Source organism: Aphis gossypii, chromosome 1 (genome assembly GCF_020184175.1).
Source record: "Aphis gossypii isolate Hap1 chromosome 1, ASM2018417v2, whole genome shotgun sequence".
NCBI lineage: Eukaryota > Metazoa > Arthropoda > Insecta > Hemiptera > Aphididae > Aphis > Aphis gossypii.
The window spans coordinates 26,949,982-26,964,834 of NC_065530.1; the positions used below are offsets into that span (position 1 = coordinate 26,949,982).

Sequence of the window (14,853 nt, forward strand, 5' to 3'; positions counted from 1 at the left end):
AATGTTAGTCTACTCTACTCACAAAAACTTTAAACAGTTATAAATACTTATAACTCATAAACTACTCGTTCAAATTTAGATATTTTATGAATCGAAATACTCAGAACAATATTCTATGTTCTTTTTCTTTGTTTTATTTATCATCAACAATGTTTAGAACACAAATATTTTTAGATTTTCAATTAAAAAATATTTTCTTGTAAAAATAAGTAACTAATTAGTACTTGTTACTTAAGGATGTCAAAAATTAAAATATTTCTCTAGTGATTTCCTTAATAATTAGAAAAACAAAAACCACTAAATAAAAATGGAAATTTTTAGCCAGTATTGTTAACAAAGTCGAGTTGCTTATATTTTATTGTAAATCCAAAACTACTTATAATCAAAGACATTTTCACAAAATCTATATAATAACATTTTCTATGAATAGTATAATTTTTCAACTATTTGAATTTTTAAAGTATAGGTTCTTAGTAAGTAGTCTATTCTGAACCAAAAAATCTAAAAAAATATGTAAGACCTATTTTTTGTTGATATTTTAATATAAAATTTAGACAAAATTAAATATTCAATCGAAGAATAATAATTTTAACTATTTAGTTGTAATAAAAAAATATTAGTCATAAGACAGACTTAATACTTGTACAGTTTTACTTAAATAATTATATTGTATATTATATATTAAAAACAATAATATTTTCAAAAGAAAATTGATTAATTTAAACCTATTTTTAGCACAAACCTGTTCACACTGTTTTATTATGTAATGAGATATTGACTCAACAACTAGCAACAATTATATATTTTATAATTATATATTCTATTATAACAATTGAATATTAATAGTATTAATATAGTATAATATTATGTAATATTATAAGTACAATGCTTCGCACATAACGTTAATCCATCTACTGTAATACTAATAGTAAAATAAATTACTTTCATAACAATATCATAAATTATAGGTACTTAGTAGCTAGTATAATAGACTGATAGGCCGTCTTCACTCCTCAAAATCGTTTTTTACACGCAATGATTTATCTTTGAATTCAAATTTAACACATACATAATATTACAGTATCTTATTCAGTTGTTAAGTACATACAGCCGCTTACAACTGTACAGCAGAACGGTTACCTACTATTAGGTACTCCATTTTTTTCAAAAATACTTAAAGTTGTTAAATTATTTATGCTTAGCTAAAATACTGAAAAGTATTTAGAGAACTAAACTATTTTCCATTTAATAGACATGGAAAATTGAAACGTTATGAAAATTACACTTAAAAATGGTAATACGTTAGGAAAATTTTTCTTCACTTAAATTTTATTTAAACGTTTTAGAGATATTTGAAATAGGTATACATTTATTAACCAAATAAAATTAACCTAATGCATCATATTATCATGAGACGTGCAACAAAACTTTAAGTAGGTATAATTATTAAAAATAAATATATGTATTATATGCACGGACCATCTTCGTGAGCAGCGTTCGTTTTACAGTTAACTTTTACCATAGTAGGTAATTATTGATTTTATAATAATAATATATTATTTTAACAGTTTCAATAATAGTTGTCAGCAAATTTTTCTAACGTTAAAGAAAAGTACCCGGGCCAGTTTAAAAATCACCTTGTTTGCAAATATTTATAATATTACTATTTTTTATTAATATCGTAAAAAAAAATATAATATTCTTGCTGAACTATACGAAAAAGTTCAAGAAATTTAAATAATACGATACGATAGTCGTTAGTAGTAATATTGTAATTTTGGATTGGAATTTCCAACTGGGGTTAGAAAATAACGCGTTTAATGACTGACCTTTTCATAAAAAAAAATTAATAATGAGCATAAAAATGTACCTAATGGAGCCACAGTTGGGTCGGTAGCGGTAATCGATTAATTTAATTCCATTTACATTTTGACAAATATTCGTTTAATCTGACCGGTCTGCATGCACCATGACAACCGATCATGTTAATATATATATATAGTAGACACTATGAACGCGTATATTATAGTCAAAGACTAAAGTTTGTTGAACAGGAACAAAAAAAAAAACTTGTACGCACAAATTCGGCCACGAGGGGAGTTAGTGACAAGGAGAAGATCGAGGGGATCTTCGTCAAATAACAGGCACATACACTTTCATACGAATAGCGTTGTTTGGTATGTTTGACGGTGGATGAAGAAGTTCGGATCGTCACCGACCCCTGTTTTACAGACCATCTATCTTTTGTGTGTGTACTTCATATAATATGGCTTTCTCTTGACGATGTTCTAAGAATGGTTTGCTCCTCTGCCCCCCCCCTTCGTATCCTTTCAACGTCCTCTAAATAACGTACCACTAACCAGTACACATGCACACGCTCAAGTGTAAACTTTTATGTGAAACTTGTAACTCTTGGAAGTTTGGCACAAGGTCAACAGAAATTTTATTTGTCCCGACAACGATGTATATCACAGACCTCCTCGGTACGCGTAATAGCATGTACGATGTACACATGCACGCTTTATTATACTAATTCTCACAAATGCGTTTAGACTTTCAGTAGTATTTTTACCAAAATGTATATCGTATCGACCAGACGTGAGTCTAGAAATTAATAAATGCAGTGTTATTGACATGATAAACCATTTTAAATAATTGCGAGTGGAGTCAGCTTTATACAATTATATTTATTATCTGGGTATTTCTCTCTCTTTTTGGGTGGTTGTAGTGCTATTGAGTTATTGAGAATATTCAGTTAATCATAAATTGGATACAAATCGCAGTTATGACTTTGTTAGAATTGGAAAAAACCAACAGTTTATACAAAAAAAAAAAGAAAAGATTTTATTAAATTGAAAAAAATAAAACAGAGTAATTGTCACTAAACCTGAAATTGTACCCAGAATATAATAACAAGAACTGATAGATTTAGTAAACAAAGTATGCAATATTTTTTATTCTTATCAAATTGTTAAGACATTTTTTTTTTTAATTTAGATTATTTTTAACTATACATGATAATGTAGAAAAAAACGTTTGGTTGTCATCGCAGTTATTGTTTAATACCAGCCAATGACAAATCTCACTACCAACTCGAAAGAAAGCTAATTAAAACCAAGCAATGTGATGACAAATAAGGTTTTTGAGATGGTGACTAATACCAGTGCTGGATTTAGCAGAGATGCAAGAGATGCAATGCACCGAAGCTTCAAAGATTTTTTAAAATTTTACGGTCATAAATTATTATTAAGAATACTGATAATGTTAAGCAAGTATTTTTAGAAATTACCGCACCTGCTTGTTATACAGTGTTATGGATTCAATTTAATCCATACGTGTGAATCTATTTAATGCAGAAATATTTTCACCTTTTTTAAATAATTGATCTTGACTTTTATTAAATGCCTACCAAAAATAAATTTAATTAAAGACTCTAGTATTAATAGTAGATACATCCGATCATTACTGTGTGAAATCGATTTCCCAATATTTGTGAAACCATTCATTTCGGCAGTGACAGCCCCCAGTGATCGCTACAACAGTGCTAATCTTATTAAGTTGATAGTAGATGATAAAAACTCATTGTTAACAACTCGTCAATTGGTTAAAAAATATCAAAATATCTATTGGAAATAAAATTGTTATCATCAAATATGACGCGTATGGTGAATATTAACATGACTATTTGCACCTGCAGTTTAGTGTCAATAATGCAAAGTTTTCAAAATTGTTATTCCAGTACATATGTACCTTCTATACAAGTATTATTTTGGATACTTAGATAGTCTATTTATTTTTAGAACCTATCGCATGATGAATAAAAGTTACAAAAAATTCTTTACATTTAATATGACATTGAATGCAATAATAATAAGAATATATATATACCTATTGCTAATTAGTAATTTACTATTTAATGTAATATTTAAAAAAATGAATATTAAATAATTTAAAACCAAAAAGGTGTGCATAAAAATGGGTTTTATAATTTACTAAACTAGGTATAAGTAAAAAAAAAACTTTAATATTATTATTCGCTATACCTCTATTTAAATGTTTAAGACGGAAAAATCAATATTATTTATAAGACCACATATACTTAAAGTCTCCGCATCCCAAGTATAAAATTATGCTATGAATAAAATTAATTTTTAAAAATGATATTAGATTATTTGAGGATTTTTTGTTATTTAATTCATGATAATAAATTAATATGTTTCATTAAAAATATATATATATATATATATATTATATAATTCACTGCTAGGCCACTAAATAAGTACCTACATTTGTGAAAATTAAATGTCATAATACTTTGGTATAGTATTTATGTCTCTGTATTATAAATTTGGGTCATTATATTATATAAAAAAAAGAAAATGTATATCATTTATATTGAAATTAATATACTTACTCGTGTTTTATACTATACGTATTTTTATATATATATATATGTATACATATTATATCCAAATCGATAAAATAATTTATTAATATTATATGGAATATTCAACAAAAGTAAAAATTATTTAATTAGTAAGTCAAAAAAACCATTATGTATTTATAATATATAATATAGTTAAATTGAAAAAAAAAATAATGCGAATACTAAATGCTTTGATCAACTTAATCACTGTATAGAAACATTTGTATCATTACCATCGATTTAATCATCACCATAGCAATAAAAAAATGTACCTAACTACATATTATCTAAAAATTGTCTTTAATACTATACTGAAAAGTGAAAATTAAATCTTTTGACTTCTAACAAATCTAAAAATAACTCGAAGTTATTTCAAAATGTTTTTGTTAAAGATATACGTTTTACGCAAAACAATAAGCCATCTTAAATTTGATTGCAAAATAATTCAATAATTTAAGGTAGGTAAACTAGGTATCTATACTATATAATTGGTTTGCAATATGGACAGAAAAATCAATTTATATTTTATATTTTAAAAAGAAAATAATAAAACAGTAGTCTTAGACAATTATATACTAGGTATAAAATATACAAATTCACATAGAGTAAATTCCATCCAACCAATTGTAGAACACAGTATAATATTCCTTTAACAAAGTCTTTAAAATTAATGACCGTATTTTTTTACATTGCTGCTCGAATGACATCAATTTTCTAAAAGTCATTTTCTTTTAGTGCTGGAAATGTTACAACATTAAATATAACTTACACTTTTTTTTTCATAGAAATAATCAAATTGAATGATCGGAAATCAAAATTAATTTTACAAATAAAATCATAATATCGACATTTTATATAATATAGCGCAATATAATTGATAGAAATTCTGGTACGTTGAACATTATATGATATGATCGACAATGTAACCAATTTAACATGGTTCAAAAATTCAATTTAAATGCAAAAGATATTTTTAAATCCGTTAGTTATACTATCGATATTCAAACGGAACTATAGGTTACCAAAAATTGTACAATATAATATTAAACTTGAATAGATACATATTTATTTTGACAATATTATGTACACTATTAAAGATATCTAACTCATGGTAAATTTGTAATAACCATTTTAGTATTCTCACGTGCATATATTATAATTTCATCAGTATCCCTTGTATAATTATATACAATATAATATTATAATATATGTAATGCATAAAATGTCCCGTAGGTTAGATTTGATAGGTACCTACTCACATCCCATAATCTTAACGACGGTATAAACGTTAAAACATCACGCACATTTACGATTAGCCAAAATGTTTAGATACCAACATTTATACCTATTTATTATAATATAAGCGCCATTATCTCCGTTTTGCTTATATAAGCATCCTCGAAGAAAACCTGTTGTTTGCTTTTCACAGGTTAACTCGAAACACAAAACAAATCGTGTTTGTCGTCACACCCAACCAACTATACAGGATCGTCGACAGGGCAATAAACAAGCGGCGAACATATCAATATTATTGTGTTCGGACCGGAAACAACGGCGGAGGAGGTACTGAGTACCTACCCATCTATTCGTCTATTTTTTTACGCGATGATGCGTTGTTAAGTCGAATTACCTATGAATGAAAGGCAAAATCACACACAGTTTCAGAAGTATTATAATAATATATTAATGGCGAGTGTAGATTTTGTGCGGATTTTACTCGAAATTAAATAGGTTAGGTATCTACAACGTAAAATGAATTGGAGAAAACGAAAATATCAACACGAACGATTCTCTCAAAATATTATATTAGTATACTATTATAATATCAGTGTAATTATAATTTTTAAGTTACTCAAGCATTTTATTTTTAACTAAATGAATCACTATAAATACTGGGAAAAATTGCTCGCACTGAAACACCTACCACAGCATTAAATAATAAAATGCTAGGGAATTATTTTTTTTTTCATTCCAAGAATACTATATATTATATTAATACACCCAGATAAAAAACGTAGACTGATGGTATACAAAAAAATAAAAATACCTGATATTCTTTCTCTGGGCGTTTAAAATTCACGGAAACAGTCTGGTATAAAAATAGTTATTAATTAATAAAATACTTATAAAGTTAGATGTGAGGTGTATAATATAATACATGAAATTTTTTGCATTGTTGAATAAGATATTACAATATTACATTAAGTATTTTATACATCGTTAATTAATAACTCAGTTATAGAAAGACCACTCACGGTTCATCGTTAAATAAGTAGAATACAAAATGAATACATCCATTAGAAATAAAATAAAATCATTCTACAAAAAAAAAAAATATTATTTACCTTTATACCTATGTAAAAACTAAAAATATATTTTCATAAATTATAAATATTTAACTACCTTTTTATTTCTGCATATAGTAAAGTGTAAACTCATTCATTATTTTTACAGTACCTATATATGCTCATACTGCAATCACAATACATAATAATACTATATTATAGTATGTATGTTGAACACAAACTAAATGATTCTATGTGTTATAAATCTCACTTAGTATTATTAAATATATACGATTGTATTATTCAATTATAGTTTCCATCAGAAAATATTATAACAAATTTTATAAATCGTTAATATAAGTTTACGACTATTTAAGATACACAGAGTAGTAAGAAATAATAACAAACTTACTATCAAATAAACACTAACTGAAAAAAGTTTACACAGAAAAATAGGTAGGTAACTAGTCCTATACCTAATTTAAAACTATAAACAGTAAAGTTGTGCCATAGTATGTCGATCGGAAAAATAAATATTGAAAAAGAAAAATTTTTATTTACTTTCAACTTTGTATACTTTATATATTTTAAATATAACTACTCAACTGTAAATAGTATAATTGTAAAATCAGTAAACACACACATGGCACATTGGGCTCAACCGAAATTTAGATAAAAATAAAAAATATTTTTTATACTATGGACATAAAACTATAAAAGTAATAATTATTAAAATGAAACATAAAATGTCATAATGAAGCTATATAATATTATATTATTTTAGCAAAAGAAACCTATTAGGTAGGTGCATATTGTATCCAATTATACTGACATTCAGACATTGATCTAATTATAATATTCGATGTATTCCGTATTTCCGCGGCGGTGTTTATATTTGCATTTTGCGCATTAAGCAAAACGCGTTTTATCTTTGACTGCGTGTTCCTCAAATAGAGGAAACGTGATTTTTTTTCAACGACGAGAGTTTTATTTAAAATTGTGAAATGCATAATATATTATATTGTAATGTAGCAGCGTAGCACTTTGTGCTTTCGTCAGCTGTATGTTTTACAAAACTGTTTAATGTTTGGAATATATTATAATATGTTAAATCAACGTTTTCTGTAGGTAGGTAGGTAGTTCTTTCCTAGTCCCCCTACATATATAACAATGATATTAACGATACATAATATACCTAACTATATAGCCTATAACTATTAAATTATATTTTTGAGACCACGTCATTCGAACAATAAATAACTACTATACTGTTGATAATAAATATTTATAATCAATATTCAATGCTCATACACCAATGATTTTATTAAAATATCTTTATAGTTATACGTTTCAAGATTGTTGTCTTTTAACTTTATTATCATGTAATATTTAATACCATAATAACTTATATCTTCAATACGGTAAAGTGAGTATACTAAAAAAAGTATATAATAAAACAAAAATTAATAATAATAATTTACATAAATTATTTTATCATTTATCAATAATAACATTGATTATTATCACTATAGTAGCACCTACGATCTACCTACTATTAGGTATATTATATAGGTTATAGACAAAATATAGTAATATACTACTATAATTATTTATAAGAATTTATTATAATGTTTTCGATATTATACTTAATTTATCTAGGAGTTAAGATAAATATTTATTCGGAAAAGTAATATACCTAATAAAAATAAGAGAGTTTATATCATGTTTATAACAATATTATCATACTTAAAAGTTTCATAATTTCAACATAAAACTATACAATTACGTGTTAACTATAGTATAATATTATACATTTAGACAAAAGTTAATAACTTCATTTATGTCTAAATTCTAAATATATAGGTATATCTAAATATTGAAAAAATTATATAAACACAATGAAAAACAAAGGTAGGCAAGTGAGTACTGTTCTGCTATACTTATTAAGTGTCGAGTAAAACTCACTATTATAAGTAAAATAATTAAAATAATTTTATTAAATTTAAATTCAATGATAACCCCAAGTGTGAAATATAATTCTGGGCGAAGACTGTCAACATTTTAGTAATCATAATTACAAAACAACTATTTTATTAATAATACATAATTTGAGTAAATATTTAGGTTTTTTCTTATTTTTTTTTTTTTTTATATCCAATAATAAAAAAGTATAAATATCTAATAACTGGACATTTTTAATTTCGACCTGTTTAAACTTTTAAAGTACAAACTAGATACAATTTGTTATTCAAAACCATCTTTAAAATAGAAATTGAAGAATTTTATCAACTAGGTACTTATAGGTACAAATATTATCGTAAAATGTATCGCTAAAAGCACCAATACGTTAATCACTAAAAACTAAATAAAATCTAAATCTAATATAGATACCTATTAGAGGTACCTATTACAGGTACCTACCTAATGATTAAAAATATTTTCAAACATTTTTATTTGAAATCATTAGGTATACTAATACAACAGTCATGCCTTTTAATAATTAAAATTTTAAACCATAATATTGTAAATAAGTTTTTATGATAAAAACTTAATTATATTAAATTAGGTAATAGGTAGGTAAGTACGGTCAAGTACTATAAGTACTATAAATATTCCGAGGATGCAGTAAAACAACTATTATACTAGTATTTCACACTTTTGTGATACTAGAAAAATAAAACGATTTATGACAACTGATGAATTACGACTTACAAGTGTAGATAGTATTGGACAGAAAGATAGTGAATTAATGGGACGAAGAAAATAAAATAAATCGTCACTCGTCAGCGACTACAAAACTTAACGAAACTTACTGATAGATTGTAAATTATAATGATCTCTTAAAATAATATTTTTGTCGTAAAAACTATGAACGATTCACCTTCTTTGACAGTTTGATAGCTTTCCGAATTTATTATTTTCCTTTCTTCTTGTCAAACTACTGATAACTTCAGCTGTTTATTCAATGATTTTAGAGGACGTCTTTCAAATGCAATTTCACGTGTGGCTTGGTGGTCTAGGGGTATGATTCTCGCTTAGGGTGCGAGAGGTCCCGGGTTCAAATCCCGGCCAAGCCCAATTGATTTTTTTCATTTTTTTTCTATATTTTTTTTTTTTATTTGATCAATCGATTTATCTTTAAAAGATATAACATCTCTAAACGATTTGATAAATATGTTTTTTATTTTGTTTTTTTTATTTATCATTAATAATTTTTGTAGTTACTCTTATGCTTAAAAATATTAACTAAACTCACACGTGGCTTGGTGGTCTAGGGGTATGATTTTCGCTTAGGGTGCGAGAGGTCCCGGGTTCAAATCCCGGCCAAGCCCAGAGAAATTTTTGCATTATTTTTCCGAATTAATAACGATAATAATAACATTACAATCTACAATTACATTTTTACTGTAAGTATTATAAGATTTTGTCATTATTTTTACAGTTGCAATTTTTTACTATTTTGTTCGTTTAAATGTATTTGTGTCATTTTTTTTATTATCAGACAAGAACTACTTTATAAGCATCTACTTTTATTATTTATTATTATTGTTATTTTTTTTTCTGGTCGGTTTACAACATCTAAGCATATATAATAATAATAATAAACACACGCTTATATATGGGATACGTTTTATATTTCCGTAAAATGTTCTGTTCGTAGAAAAAGCTTTCAATCAATACACCTCTACGTTTCGTATTGTATTATATTATATACATATATTACGTTATAAAATATAATACACGTCGGCATTACGAACGCAATAAAAACTTTTAACGGCTTGAAGAAATATGCGTTTAAGGTGTTTGCGTGTCGTTCAAATCATTATTTCTGGATCGTTATACGTTGGTACGATCTGTTTTTCAAAAGTATTCTGATAAATTTCAATATAAATGTCAACGTATTATTACGTATTCTGTACTCCTATACAATATATTATTATACAAACGACTAAATTGTATACCCATATAATATGGCAATGCATATTTAAGTAGTTTATTTCCAAGAGCCAATAAGTATAGAAGACAATGGTTGTAGAAAAAAATATTAAATAGGCAAAGGACCATAAGGAATTAAGGTTGGTGAATATCATTATACCTAACATTAACGTTCTTTTGTGATTTCGCCATGCATTTAAAAATATGATTAATAAGAATTTTATATATTTATAAATGTATATTATGTATAATAATAATACAAAATACTATGTATAATATAGGTATATTTAATATGTAATTAATGTATTCAATATTTTTAATTGCTATTCCATTATTCGATTAATAATCGAATTTAATTTATCATTAAATATTTGATTTCGAGCCTTTTTTAGACAAAATAACGTAGGTAGTGATTATGCGGAGTAAACAGTTGCTGTCATATCTATACCATGTATAGGTACAATATGATATGCATATTATATAGTTATAATTTATATTATTACTAATAAGTAATAATACTAATAATTTATTAGTATTTACAGACAGCTAAAGTTGGCAAACTCTTAGTATTTTAAATTTATGCAGTAATATAGTCTGCAAGACGATATAAGATACACATAAAATATCCATAATATACATAAATATAATAATATATGTTTCGTATACCTAAACAATAATCTTTTACTTTTTAGCATTATAACTTATAAGGTTGTGATATCTAATTGTACTGTTCTAAGTTAGCCAAACATGATATAAAATACTAACTACTATAAATTATTTATGATGTAAGAATATTTTTACAGACTTGAATGAACTGTGAACTGTGAAATTTCAACACCTATATGTCTATAGTATACTATTAAAAAATATTTAGATTATAGTCTAAAAATAATTTCGTTAGGTAATTTTAGTTGTAAGTTGATACCTACTGGCTACTTAATGTGGTTTTTGGTTTACTTGGTGCAATAAAATACAGAGCGAATCGTTAAGCATGATCCCCACTCACACCATGTTTTAATTTAAAAATTAATTTATTCAGATTCTGATTTTTAAAAATTTCAAATATATTTAAAGACCATATTTTCAAATTCTTGAGATTTTTATATTACTTAAGGAGTGTCCTGAGATGATTTCCGTTTTTTTTTTATGAAAACCCTCTTTTTTTACTATAAATGGATATTTAGTTTAAAAATGTTGATGTAGGTACATATATTGACTCGGACGAATAATTTTTCAATTACTAAATATTTATGTTAAGAATAAAAGTCTTTAAGAATTATTTTACAATACTATAAAATAAATGTTTTCTAAATAATTCATTTTCATAAATTATAAATATTAATAAATTAATATAAATTACTAATATTTTCAAACTACCACGGCCCCATCCCCCATATAATCCAAATATTTCAAACGCATTATCATAGATTTATAATTTTGAGTACACAAAGCCAAATAACTTAAAAGTATCAATATTTGTTTGAATTTTTATTTTGATACGTTTTACAATTTTCAGAAAGATTAATTATTTATTGTGAATGATTAACTACTTATTTAAAAAGAATATTTTCATTTGAAAAGTAGAAGTTTGGATCTTCACAGTACACTCATCAAAGTTTAAATAATACGAAAAATCTCAAAAATGTAAAAATATGGTCTTTAAATCGGTAAACCAAAAATTTTGTATATCTGCGTTGTTGAAGAATAAGATTAATTGAGCATGTTTGAGATTTTGTTATGATATCATTATTTTTTAAATTTAATTTATATTATGCATAAATTTTACAATTTAATACACTTCGTTAAATAAACAGATTGATGGTTGATGTATGTACAGTTATAAACATATCTATAAGTGATTACGTGTAACAGCCACGACACGACTGCAGCACAACAGACCAACTCACGAGTCATCTGACAACGTTTTCACTAGCATCCCCACCCGTGCGGCTGTACGAACCGTGGTGGGAGCATTGTGGATGTACGGAATAGCCGATAACACGTTTAGTAGAATAGTACTAACAGTATGAAATTATTTAACTCAAAAAACTTAACACGTTTTGCTCCACTTAGGTTTTTTCGTTATTAAAAGTATAATCTGTATTATATTACTGTTGTTTTGGAGCGTATATTTGAAATACCTACATTTTAGATTTAGTGGTTCATTAGTTAACAAACTGCAAATAAAACAACAAAGCGCATACATATGGTTTAAAACAGAAAACTGTGCTTCCATAATATTATTATTGTATAAATATTTAGTTCCTTCGGAAAGATCAGAGAACGTTTTACTCGATATGATCTCATTGCATCGAAATAAATAGTATAAGACTGAAACTTTGTCATTTTATAAATTGTAAGAAATAATGTATTTTATGATTAATAAGTAATTATGGACATTATTGGTATTTCTTAGGTATTTAAAATATTTTATTATCATGATTGATAATACGTCTTATTTATATCATAGAAATGTATATTAAACGGTCCATGGTTATTAAATTTTATCTTCCACATTATAATTTCATAAGATTAGTATAGATGAACTTGAAAAATGTATTGGATAAAACAATAGATTTTTCACACTATTCTGTGTTTATTTAATCGAGTATCAAACGATTAAACGTCCAAGACTATATATTTTTTTTTTTACGAAAAAGACAAATTCTTCTAAGACTAATATCTCTGCATACCAAACGTTCTAGAATAGAAAAAAATTAAGGCTTTACAAAAAGGTTTTCAAATTAGTAATAGTTCATGGTAAAAATTTACACCGTTATACTTTTTATTAAATTACTTAACTGTAAATTTCGTATGGAGATCATTATTTATTGTTAAATATTTATCTAGGTCAAATTATAATAGACACAGTATAATGACGTCTGAAATAACAAAGTAACTATATCAAATAATTTGATAGTTCGTGGTTTCATTAAGCACTTAAAGTTTAAGCTTAATAGTGCAAATATATATACAACAATGGTGCATAATATTATACTCCGCAGAGTTTGATAAAATAAAATTTAACTTATGTATATAATTAAATTTAAAAAAATGAAGTACAAGATGTATAATATAAGTTTTTGATTTTGTTGAGTTCAAAAATAATGTAAAAATATTTTAATTTTATCAAAATTACAAACTACATTAGTACATATTATTATAACATTATGCATCAGCATACGTATATATACGTAATTTACACATTTTTCGCCTACTTCATTTTTATTCTAAAATGGAACATGGAAGCATAACTTAAATTATATTATACATTATATTATTACGATAGTAAAGGATAAAATTGTCTCCAGTAATACGATTTTTTTATTGTAATGGATTTTGAAATTAATTATTTTTATTGAAAAAAAAAAATATAAGTATTTTCTATTTTTGTAAAAAGGAGTAAAAAAATATCAACAGTTCACGAATTTATGATTGTATATTATTTGTAAATTAATGTTTGAATAATTGAAAACATGTATAGAAATTAATTTCAGTTCGGTTAGTAGAACGTTGGAAAAAAAAAGAAAAAAAAGTGCAAAAAATTTCTTTGGGCTTGGCCGGGATTTGAACCCGGGACCTCTCGCACCCTAAGCGAAAATCATACCCCTAGACCACCAAGCCACATGAATGTTACTAATGAATAGTACGTCTTTCAAACAATCACCAGGTAACTTATGTTAATTGTAAATATCAAATAATATGTAATAGCATTGATTTTATAATATTATAAAATCAATGGTAATAGGTAACTAATAATCATTAATTACTTATTATTTTACTTATAATAATACATGATTACGAACAAACGAATTTGATGTATGTACATTGTACAACGTATTAACTATTAAGCCACAAAGCCATCTACCTTTAAGTTACAGTTACCTATACAACGTGCTTAATTAATTTAGAATTCCCTACTTATTCTACCTGTGGTTGTACAGTAAATTTTGTTTTCTCCCATTTTTAAATTTAATAACAACTTGGAAGCAGGAAGTAAAACGCTTAAAAAATGTCAGTTGGTACTTTCAAAGTACATCTTTAAATTGAAAGTTAACTATTAAAGAGATATTTTTTTTAATTTAATTTTCAAATACTTTAAAAAAAAAAAGTGAAAAAGTGGCTTAAATTATATAGGTACCTATGTAATAAACGTCATTCTGAAAATGAAACACAATAACTATCACATTAGCACCATTTTTTTAT

The 14,853-nt window shown here is 25.4% G+C and overlaps 1 protein-coding gene and 3 non-coding genes across 4 annotated transcripts in view; 2 read left to right on the top strand and 2 right to left on the bottom strand.

The window, feature by feature from the left end:
- LOC114133080 (discoidin domain-containing receptor 2) overlaps positions 1-14,853 on the bottom strand; it is a 239,687-nt gene that overhangs the window by 94,750 nt on the left and 130,084 nt on the right. The window lies entirely within an intron of this gene.
- Trnap-agg (transfer RNA proline (anticodon AGG)) lies at positions 9,717-9,788 on the top strand. Its single transcript has one exon. It is a non-coding gene; the product is annotated as a tRNA-Pro (tRNA).
- Positions 9,972-10,043, top strand: Trnap-agg (transfer RNA proline (anticodon AGG)). Its single transcript has one exon. It is a non-coding gene; the product is annotated as a tRNA-Pro (tRNA).
- Positions 14,200-14,271, bottom strand: Trnap-agg (transfer RNA proline (anticodon AGG)). Its single transcript has one exon. It is a non-coding gene; the product is annotated as a tRNA-Pro (tRNA).